Source organism: Saccopteryx bilineata, chromosome 1 (assembly GCF_036850765.1).
Source record: "Saccopteryx bilineata isolate mSacBil1 chromosome 1, mSacBil1_pri_phased_curated, whole genome shotgun sequence".
Lineage (NCBI taxonomy): Eukaryota > Metazoa > Chordata > Mammalia > Chiroptera > Emballonuridae > Saccopteryx > Saccopteryx bilineata.
Window position 1 is genome coordinate 278,023,703 of NC_089490.1, and position 11,690 is coordinate 278,035,392.

An 11,690-nucleotide genomic window follows, 5' to 3' on the forward strand; every position below is an offset into this window, starting at 1 on the left:
AAACTTAAATGACTGTACAGTGGAATCTGATGTTAATCTCCAGTACTTCCTTGGGATAGAACCAGTCACCAGGACCCTTAATCAATGTGACTAATTAGAAATATCTTGGGAGTTTTCAACATAAACAAGCCCAGGCTGACCCTACACCTAGTGAATCAATCTCTACAGGGTGAGTCCAGACCTATGATTTTGTAAAAGGTCCCCAGATAAAGCTGATATGTAGCCTTATTACCTACCATTAACCTCAGGTTACTGTTAGTACGAAAGCACACCTGTCTGCAGAGCATAAATGGTTCTCATAGTACTGAGAAGGAAAGGAGCTGCGAGAACAAAGACCAGAGTGTCTACTTGTATTTTCCTGTCTATATCTAAGGGTTGTGCTCTGAGTATCCTATACAGCAACTCACTCCATACTAAATTCCATTGAGAGATACATTTTTCTGTTTAGAATCTTATGGGATCAGAGAACATCCTAAATATTTGCTCATCTTGCTCAAAGACTCACTGAAAAACCAACTTTTATCAGTTGATTTCTATAAAAGGTTTTGCTTATCTGTAATATAATCTGAAAAATGTTTGTTGCCACGTTTATTACTTTTGAGACTGATGATATTATGGGGTCACACTCTGCCTCTCTGTCACACACACACATTCACACACACATTCACACACACACACCTTTTCTCTTCTGCTAGGGTCACATCTGCATCTTGTGCATGAGTGGAAGGAGCCTTCTGTGGAAGCTGGACAGAGGAAGCATTTCCCAGGGAGCAGTACAAGACCATCTTGACCACTGTTTACTCTCCTTCTAGCCTAACTTCCCAGATCGACAAGCAGAAACACGATCATTGAATCATGCCAGTGTAAAGGCTATAACAATATTTATTTTACCTTTTCCTGCCCTCAGGAGGTGTGATTCTGATTCACCGAGGGAAACGTGTCAGGACCTCGGGTAGGTGAGCAAATGGCCTGTGGGTACTTCATTCCCAGAAAATTGTGCCACAGCTTCCGTGTCCACTGAGACAAATGGTGCTCCACACTCTGAGTGGGCTGGCTTGCCTTCTCTTTCATTCTCCAGAGCCTCGTGCAGTGATCTGTCTACATAGGATGACTGCATCCATGAAGTCGCAGACATCTGAAGCTCCGCAGTCCTCAAAGGGTCTTGCAGCGTGTCTTTCATAGAACTGACATGTATGGGGTTTCCTGCTTGCCAGGCTCTGGCTTCAGAGGTTTAAACTATTAACCCGCTGACCCCCTCCAATAACTCCGAATGCTGGGAACTTGGTTATCACCACTTCCTGGATGAGAACACTGTACACAGAGAGGGGAAGTCATTTCTCTCGCGACAAAACAACCAGGAGGCAGAGGTGGGATTCAGATGGCACCACTGCTTTCACCGGGCACTAGCCCAGGGTTTGGCCAGCGTTTCCTGTAAAGACCAGCTAGTAAATATTTTGGCTTTGTGAATTTGTTGTAACTCTGGACAACACATAACTGAATTGTGTTCCAGTAACACTTTAGGTACAAGAAGCAGGCAGAGGCCCTGGGAGGCCCCAGGGTGTTGATACCTGCTCTAGCACAGCGGTGCTCCAACATCAGCATTTGTCAACGTCAGCGGGAGTGTCAGTTAAGGCTGAACTGGTGCCCAACAGCTTCCTGCATTTGTGACTCACGAGGCCTTGGGTAAAGCCTGAGCTTGGCATCATGAAGCCTGTCTCCAGGTGATGCTGACACTAGGGGTCCAGGACCACACTTTGAGAACCACTGTCTAGAGCAGGGGTAGTCAACCTTTTTATACCTACCGCCCACTTCTGTATCTCTGTTAGTAGTAAAATTTTCTAACCACCCACCGGTTCCACAGTAATGGTGATTTATAAAGTAGGGAAGTAACTTTACTTTATAAAATTTATAAAGCAGAGTTACAGCAAGTTAAAGCATATAATAATAATTACTTACCAAGTACTTTATGTCGGATTTTCGCTAAGTTTGGCAGAATAAATCTTTATAAAACAACTTACTATAGTTAAATCTATCTTTTTATTTGTACTTTGGTTGCTCCACTACCGCCCGCCATGAAAGCTGGAACCTCTAGTGGGCAGTAGGGACCAGGTTGACTACCACTGGTCTAAAGGAATATTAACAAGTGCAACCTGCATATTATCTTCTGAAAGCAATCAGAATTAATATAAAAGCTTGCCCTTCCCATGATGAAATCCCTATCATTTCCTTCCCCTTTATTCTCATGAATTTTGTTTTCTGGAGCATCAGCTCTTCAGACAGGAACCACGTTTTTATCTTCTTGGTAGTCATAGTGCCTGGCACAGTGGCTTATGGTACCAGGTGCTCAAAAATGTTTGCTTGTCAAGGGAAAAGAAAATGAATGACTATCTTGCTGTGATGCCAGATCATTTCCAACAATTTTTAAATGGGACAGAAATACTAAAGATTTGGGTAAATTGCTATAATTCAGAGAATGACATTGCCTAGTATGAGGAAATCCTTATGTACAGTAGCTCATTTTCTCAGTTGACACATTAAGGAAAAATCTACATTTTAAGACAGTCTTGAGTTTTGTCCAAGTCACATCAAATGTAGCCTGCTCAGAGTCTGATTCTCCTCAAGGAGAGGTTCTTGCCTGTCAGGACAGGGTTCCTTAGAGATTGGGGACAAAAGAAGTTGCAGGTTGTAGGTTCACAAAAGGCATTACCAAGCTAGGCAATAGCAGGCCCAGAGTTACAAGGTTCGGATCAGGCTAACTGAAGGCATCTAGTAATAACCCGAGCAAAGGACACGTGCCGGGGCTGACTCCACCCTGCAGGCAAAGAGCAGAGGTATAGCCAGGAGCTACCTACAAGTCTCAGTGCTTTGGCCAAACTGAACAGGCACCAGTGCCCTGTGGTTCTCTTTAAGTAGAAAAATGGGTGGGAAATTAAAATGTCCTCCAAACTATTTGAACTTTTAAAATGAGAATTTCATTTGGTTTCAACATGTGACTTTTTTTCTCCCCAATTCTGAGAAAAACTGAACTCAGCAGGAGAGTGAAAGTCTGCTTGCTGTCTTTGGTGCAGACACATCAGGGCTTTCTTGTGTCCAAATGTTAATTTGAACTGACAAAATGCTCTCAGTACTTTTATTTTATAACGAAAAGGCAGACTTAACTTCTAAGCATTTTTATTCCAAGTTTAATGGCTCACGGGGTTCCCAAGGTCAGCAAGCATGTAGAGTTGAAGACCAGAATGTATGATTGCAGATTGTGAAACTGCAAAATTAATATTACTTTGTTAATGTTGAGATAAGATTTGAGAGCCAAAAGGGATTTTTGAAATCACTGATCTTAAACCTCATGACACAGATGAAGACTCGGAGGCTGGGGAGGAAGTGTGTCCGTGCAGGTTCATAGAGCTGGCTGGGGACACAGCTGCTGCCCAGTATCCCAGCACATCAGCCATCCTCCTGCTCAATGCTCTGCTATCCCCACCGACTCCTTACAAGTAGAGGGAACTATATTATCTGTCACTGCTTCACCTTCAAAAGTACATGTATGTGTGCATGCGCGTGTGTGCGTGTGTGTGTGTGTGTGTGAGAGAGAGAGAGAGAGAGAGAGAGAGAGAGAGAAAGAGAGAGAGAGAGAGAGAGAGAGAGAGAGAGAGAGTGTGGGGAAGCACATCTACAATAGTTATTTGGCTATACATTTTAGTTTAGTCCACTATTTTGAGATAATTCATAATTTACTTGGGTCTATTAACAAAAGCTCGAAGACCATGAAAGAATTAAGAATGACTTAAGCCTACTACATAGAATAATAAGGACTTAATTGAACTGAATGTGACAGACACCCAAATAACAGTGGCTTAACCACTGGCAGTTTTCAGGTGAAAGGCGAAGCCAGAGTTGTCAGGATGCAAGGCTTCACAACTCCCTCAGGGGCTGGCTCCTCATCTCCGTCTCCATAGCTCTGCCCTTGCTCTTAGCAGAGCGGTGGCTTCTCCATTTTTGCTTAATGGCTAGGTGACCTGGCCGGAGTTTAAATTCACCTCTCTTGTGTGTTAAGCAGCAGTCAGAACACACCAATATTCTGCATTTTCTGTCACTTCCCTGATATTGGGTAATGGCATATGTTCTACCTCACAAGATACTACAGATGACAATGGCACTGGATCTTTTGTCACTGTAACAAGGGTCACTAGCTCAAAAGCTACCAAGATCTGGGTCTTTGATGTCCACTGTAACAATGTTTACTCTAGGCCAATGACAACAGTTTTAGGTTCTAACAAAGGCAACTTTGCTCTTGCAGGTTATCAAATTCTGCTGTACAGACTCAAATGCATGAAGACCTAAGCACAAAAAAAATTTAGCTCTTTCTCACCCAGAATCTGAAGTGCTGCCTCTGCACTCTGCTCCACGAAGTGGTCAGGTACCCAGGCTCCCTCTTCCCTGTGGCTGTGCCAAGTAACTATCTTGCCTTAATGGCCCAGCATTTCTTATACCATATCCACCAGCAGGGAGGCAGAAGAGGGGAACATAAGTCCTTGTTCATTAAGGCACAACTTGGAGATTTCACACATTATTTCTGTTCAATCCCATTATTCAGAACTTAATCTCAAGAAAAATCTCATTTATTGGGCATGGCTTAGTACCCAGGCAAAACCCAGGGTTTTCAATCACTATAGAAGGAGTTAATATCATGGAACATGAGCAGTGTCTGTCACACTATGGAATCTTTACATGTTAAACATAAATATTTAGAAAACAACCTACTATTAGTTTATAGAGATAATTGCAGAGTGAGTATACCATTTACCTTGAAGTCTTCCTTATCTAGAAGACTGGTGATACTACCAACAAAGGAATTATAAGATATTCCTTATCCACAACTCTAGGGTAACCTGATCCTTTACTGTCATTTGACCTTCCCTCTGCTCCCAAACAATGGGCATCCACACTGGATTGTGTCAGCCCAGGCTCTCCTTGTATCTGAAATTAGATCCAGTGAATAACTCCTTAGATTACTGCTCAAGGACCATGTTTTGGATACAGCTGGCTTAAACTCCTTGTTTTAATTTGCCTGTTAAGCTTTTATTTTCAATGGGTATAGTTTTCATGGGTAGAAAGTACAAGGTCTCCTTGCAGAAATATTGAAGTTCTTTTTTGTTTTCTTTTGTGGCCTTCATCACCTCAAGTCTGCTATATACAGTATTGTAGTTAGTTACCTATTCTTCTAGTATTTGAATCTATTGTTTGTGTTCTCTGCTGACTTGTACACATAGTGGATTGTTCTTTTGTGATTTTTAAGTTTAAATTGTGAGTTTATACTCAGTGGGGCTTTATATGTAAAAATCCTGAGTGTCCTGGATTAAAATTTGCCCCTTGGAGCAGGTTTTGGGCATCCCAGGAGTGATGTCAGACCAGGGCTCTTTTTTTGTTGGTGACACTTTCCTCCTTTGGAGATCTCAAGCATAGTAACGTCAAACTCAAAACCTTCACGGGAGAAATTCAGAAGTTATTATATTAAAGGGAAGAGTTTTTCGCACCATGAGCCAGGAGCAGACAGCTTTATTATCTCTGCTGGCGAGGGGATGTTTTGCATACCCTTTTCACAGATGATGTACAGCCAATCAATAGGGCTGGCTTCTGGGGTGGGGGTACAAGGGGGAGCAATTTCCTCATATCATCTCGCATGTCCCAAGGCCTTATTTCCCATGACCATTAAAATCTAAGTCCCTTTGTTACTGGTTACCAAGATGGGCAGGCGCCCCCTTACACTTTCCCCCCCACTTCACACAATGCAACCAAGTAAGTTTCTATTCTCCCTTTATGTTTAGCCCTTGAGAGTTTCCATACGTTCTTGTGAACTCAGCTATGCATTTTAAAGAAATTTAGTTTATTTTTATACAGACTTTCCATGTGTTGTTCAGTGAGAAGAGCTTCAGAACACCCAGCAAACTGCGTTTCCACAGAGGGAAGTCAACCCCCCACCCCATTCCATTCATGTAGACGCAAACTAAGTCACATACTTCAGCCTGATCAATTATAATGGAAGCACAGACTAAAAGGAAAAAAATTGCATCATTTGTCACAGACAAAGGCTTGGTGTGCTTGTACAACAGGGCGGAGCAGGCTGTTTAAGCCGCATCCCAGATGCTCCTTGGTACACACACACAGCAGCTTTTCTCCCCTTCTCCAGTGACTCCCCCCATCTCTGAGGCCTAGCAAATTTCTGCAACCAAAGGATGGGCATCCACAGAGTTTACAGGATTGGCACTACTGTTTTCCCACCCAAGCAAAGACAGATTCTCTGTTAACTCCAGAGAATACGTATTCCTGACAGCTGGTGGCAGTTGTGTGGCTTCCCTAATGGCATCCTGATGGTGGCAATGGACAAGTAGGAGCCAGAGCAAAATGGACCGAGGAAGTCAGAGAGCAGGCGGTCATGGCAGCTCTCTACCCAGGCTTATTAGCACGTAGAGGAATTCCTCTGAGGTCTCTGAGATGTAGCAGGAGCAGATGCTTTGTGGGGAGCTGACCCTGGCAATCTGCCTGGTGGCTATTGAGCTCCCATAATTGATTGGGTCCCTAAAGCTAAGGTGACTTTATACTACAAAGACATAGACCATCTGAGTGATGCTAAATATATAGAGTGCTTAAGAGTAAGAAAACCCCAAATAAGAGATGAATAAAGGAAAATTCACAAAAGGCGCAATAAAGTAGATATAAAACCTAAAAATTAATTTTGCTCAAACATTAAAAAATAAAATAATGAGGTAACATTTTGATCTACCAAATTGACAAAGATTATCAGATATATATTTTGCCTCCTTATTTGTCTGACTGATGGGCATGTGAATTTGCAAAAATGTTCTGAAGAGAAATACTTAGCAAGCGCTTTTAAAATGAACACACGGTTTCACTCCAAATTATTTTAAAGAAATAAAAGAGGTGAGATGTTTACGAAGGCTGTCACTGTGTCACTCATACAGAGCAGAAAGATGGACTCAACATGACTACCTCACAATAGAAGAATAACCAAATACCATTCCATCCATCACATAGCATGGGACCATTTGAATTTCACTGGCTTCTCAAAACCTGTTTCAAGACATGGAAAGCTGGCGCTGGTCAGGTAGCTCTGTTGGTTAAAGCATTGTCCCAATATGCCACAATTGCTGGTTCAAACCCTGCTCAGGGTATATACAAAAATTGACAAATAAGTTGAACAAATTGTTATTTTTCTCCCCCCTGATGTCTTCTTCTCCCTCTCTCCCAAACCAATGAACAACAACAAAAAAAATTTTTAAGACATCGAAAGCTGTTTATGGTATTCTTATGAAAATCATTTATAACATAATCATGTTTTGACATAGATGAAAAAACACAGGTTGTAAAACAACATATAAAGTATGAAGTTCTAATTTTATAGTTTATATAAGTATGCATTAAAAAAACAACAGGAAGAATGCATACAGATGAATGATTATTACTCATCTTTCTCCAATTATGAATTTTTCTACTTACTAAATTTTCACAATGTACATGGTTATCTTTACAGTCAGCGAAGAGGACAGTAAAAGCTATTACTATATTGACATTGTCTTTGGGTTTCCACGGCTCCCATATCCCTGAGGCACACACCTAAAGAGATGCTGGGGGGGGGGGCGGTTCTGAGACCATGCTGGCCCCTCCCAGCCAGGTGTCCCCTGGGTCTTCCCCATTATTAAGAATTGCATTTCTCATTATTTTTTTGTTTTGTTTTTCTTCTCACTTTGTTCCGAATCATCTCTTTTTGAGTTGTTCTGCTGGTTAGCAATTTCATCACTCTTCACACCCCTCTTATTCCAGATGAAAGTGCCAATATTTATTAACATTTTACAGTAGAAAGCACTTTCACCTTGTTTAACCGACTTTGATTATATCTCTCCCCCTTTTAGTGAAAACTTTTTTTCTGATTGATTAGAAATTCTAGTTGACTGGTTGACGGTTGCCCCACCTAGACAGTGGGGCTGGGCCGAGTTACACGGGCCCTGAGCAACATTTTCACAGAAGTACAAACTGGTTGACTTTTTTACTTAGGTGTTTTTAGAATAATGCTTTTCTACTAATATGAGTCATCAATTTAGAGAGTCAGACTGAAATATTGACATAGAAAAGGCTTTATATACATAAAAAGAAAGTGTTTTCTCCTGCCTTCAATTTGGAAGAAGAAGCCCAAAAAAGAAAAGAAAAAAGGACACACTGTCACATTTTATACATTGATTAGATTTGCAGGGTATTTCAAAATTAAATTTTGATTCAAAATGTTAAAACCTACAGATGACTGGGATTAATGTAAAAACAGAAAATCCAATTTAAACACACATAATTCATATTGGCACCTCAAATGATTCTTGGAATCCTCAAAGTAGAAGAATAAAACAAAACGTAATCCAGAAAGAAAAGTAAGAACATGTCATCCGTTCCTTGGCAATGATTAGAAGTGGGTCAGGTAATCACTACTTAATATAATCTTCATTCTCTTTATAATATTATACGGCTTTTAATCATGACTTAAGAAGTTTGATTCCCTTGGGATAACAATGAGGACACAAAGCATTCCTCAGGTGGGCACTGGGGATGCACACATCTGAAATTCAAAAGAGGGTTTGTTAGTCTTCCATCCAGAGAGGATCAGACAGGATGAGAGGAGGATTGGGAAAGAGCTGAGTGTGGAGGGTGCCCCAGGGCTCAGAATTGAGGGAAAGGGCTCAGGAGTGCCCAACAAGACAGTAGGCAAGCTGGGAGAGCTCAGCGTCCTGGAAGCCAGCAGAAAGAAGCAGGTCTATGAAGAAGCAGAAACCAGCTTCATAGATGCTGCTGTGAAGTCAGCTGAATGGAGAGGTACCCGCTGGATTTAACCGCGGGCATCGACAACGGTTCTTGGGAATGGAGGGGCAAACATCGAGAGGAGATAATATAAGAAACGGAGGAGCATACACTCTTACACTTTTGTTGCACAGGTTGGTGTTAATGGCTCGAATCCGAACATTTGTGGACAGGAAGAACTGTATAAAGAGGCCTAGTTAAAAAAAATATTTAAATGTAGCTAACGAGCTGTTTCAGAAAAGATGCTCTAACTTCCTATCTTGAAAAAGATACTCTTGGTACAAGATGTTAGCATTAGATAAAACTGAGTAGAGCATACCTGGGATTTTCTGACAACTGCTTGTGAATCAACGATTGTCACAAAATGTACCACAAAAGTTATCAATTATCCCCGAAGTTAAAAAGTGGGACTTTTGTTACTAAACTGGGAGGCCAGCTTTGAGTTTGACGTTAAAACTCCTTGAAGCTCTGCTTCAGATCTCAGAGGAAGGAAAAGACTGCCTATATAATCTGCAGCACCCTGTGCAAATAAGAACACAGGGCCCTTCTTTCAAAGGGATTAAGCATTTCAAGATGGTGACAGCAGAGCATCTCACCAAGTGTGGAGATGGCCAGAGCCAGGGCACCGAGTGACTGCCCTGGTTGCACAGCCATATCCCAGCACAGGTCCAGGGCTGACATGGCTGAACTGCCCTAGCACCACTGCCTCACCCATGTGTTTGGCTGAGAGCGGAAAGAGGGGAAGGCAGACTTGAAAGCTCCCAGCAAACATCAAAAATGCTGTCAGAAATTTTTTTACACACTCTTACCTTTCTCAAGCATTGCTCACATGTCACCTTCTTAGTGACACCTCCCTGATGGCTGCATTTAAAATTTGACCAGCTCTCCCCATTCCCCTAGATCTCCTTACTGAGCTTTATCCCCATCCCATGGTACCTATCACCTTATAACAAACCATCCACTCCACTTTTACAACTAAAATAACACTGTCTCTTGAAAGTAAGCTTCCCAAGGACCGTGATTTTCAGTATGAACATCTGCAATGCCAACTTTGCACGGGTGGAACATTATTTAACACCAAGGTGTTATCAGCATTTTTCTGCTTCTGGCCTGGACTGGAGAAGAACTCACAAACAAAGAGTGATGAAAATGTTACCAGCAAAGTATAAAACGGAAAAAGCAGAGAGAAAGATAGAGGCTGACCGAGCAGAAGAATAGGCAACATTTAAAAGTTGATTTCACAAACACAGTCATAAGAGACCACTATGTCGCTTTAACTCAAGACTCTCAAGTGGCTCTCGCTCTGATTGTTAAGGCGGACAGTGATTGGCTCTAAGAGGATTTGCTCCAGCAGGGAACCTGAGATTCAGGGATTGTCTGGGGAAACCGGTGCTTGTGGAATGATGGGGGTGGACAGGTGGGGGTGGGAAAGAAGAAACGACCAGGGCTCTGAGGAGGAGGAGATAGGAGAGAGGCATTGAAAGCAGATTTTATCTCTTTCCCAGGACCCCTGAGCTCCAGGCCTGATCCTCTGGGTCTGATTAGTGTGGGAGCTAAGAAAAAATAATAATACTTTTCCTCCTACCTTTTAAGTTCTTCTAGCTGGGCTAATCATCAAATTAACAGAGACAGAGTAATGGGAGAAAATCAAAGTTTTAATATGTGTGCTTGGGCAATTCACATAAGAATGAACATTCCAAAGACAGTGAAGCAACACTGAATATATAAGACATTTCAGACCCAGAAGAAAATGGTGTGTGTTGGTGGGAAATGGGGTATTAGATTTCAGAAGCGAGAAAGGGCAGTTTACAGGTAGTTGAAAAAGAACGGAACACACCTGGCAGGCAAGTCCTTGCCACGGGACTCAGAAACAGTGAACACTGGTTTTCAGCTAACAGACCCATGTGCAAGCCCTCTGTTCACCATACTTGGTTTAAATTAGGCTACTCTGACTAAAGTGAACATCCTAAAATTTCCTTCCTGAATCAGGTTTTTCTGTCTGAATCTCTTGGGCTGGAAAGGGGGGCAGGGGGCAAAGGTTTTTTCTGAGTCTTTTGTTTCTTAACAACCAGCTTAAAAATCGATATCCCAAAAGGCAGCTTCTGGGTGGCAAGACTTTGGTCTCCTACACAAGGAGGCGTGACTCTAGATCTTGTTTCAGATTTATGGATAAAATCAGCCTCGTGACATTTTATCTTTCTTTTGGTGTCCAGGTTAACTGAGCTTTGGAAAGCGGGGACCAGCCAAATGATGATCTCCTTTTGGGGTAGCGATATTTTGTGGTATCTCTGTCCTTCTTGATCCAGCAGAGTAAACTCTGCCTACAATTCCGTGGAACTGAACCGATTGTGTTCCTTTATTACTGGGGTTCTGAACCAAAATTCTGTCTGACATATGATTGCTTGCTGGCGCAAGATAAGAAAGTAAAAAGAAGAGGAAATAAAGCAAGTTCATCTGTTCCAACCTTCTGCTTTCCAATATCCCTGTAAAAGTCAGTGTCTTCATTTGATTGTCCTGATTCTGGAATTTGAGTTTGCCCTAGCCGTGAGGACAGCCTTCAGATTACATCCCCTGCTCTGGATTCCATCCCCTGGTTTTGTAGCATTCTGCATGGATTAGGGATGGGGCTAAGTCTCAATTTTCATACAAAATAGAAAGGGAGGCACACCGGGGAGTTATCATTTCTACCTTGAGGATGCAGCATATTAAAACGAAAGGCAAAAACCATAATCACTGCCTGGAAATGATCATGAATTCTATTCCTGAACATTTAAGGTTACAATTAGATATTTGTGCCATGCATAGCATGTCCATCTGTGGGCTTCTGTATCACT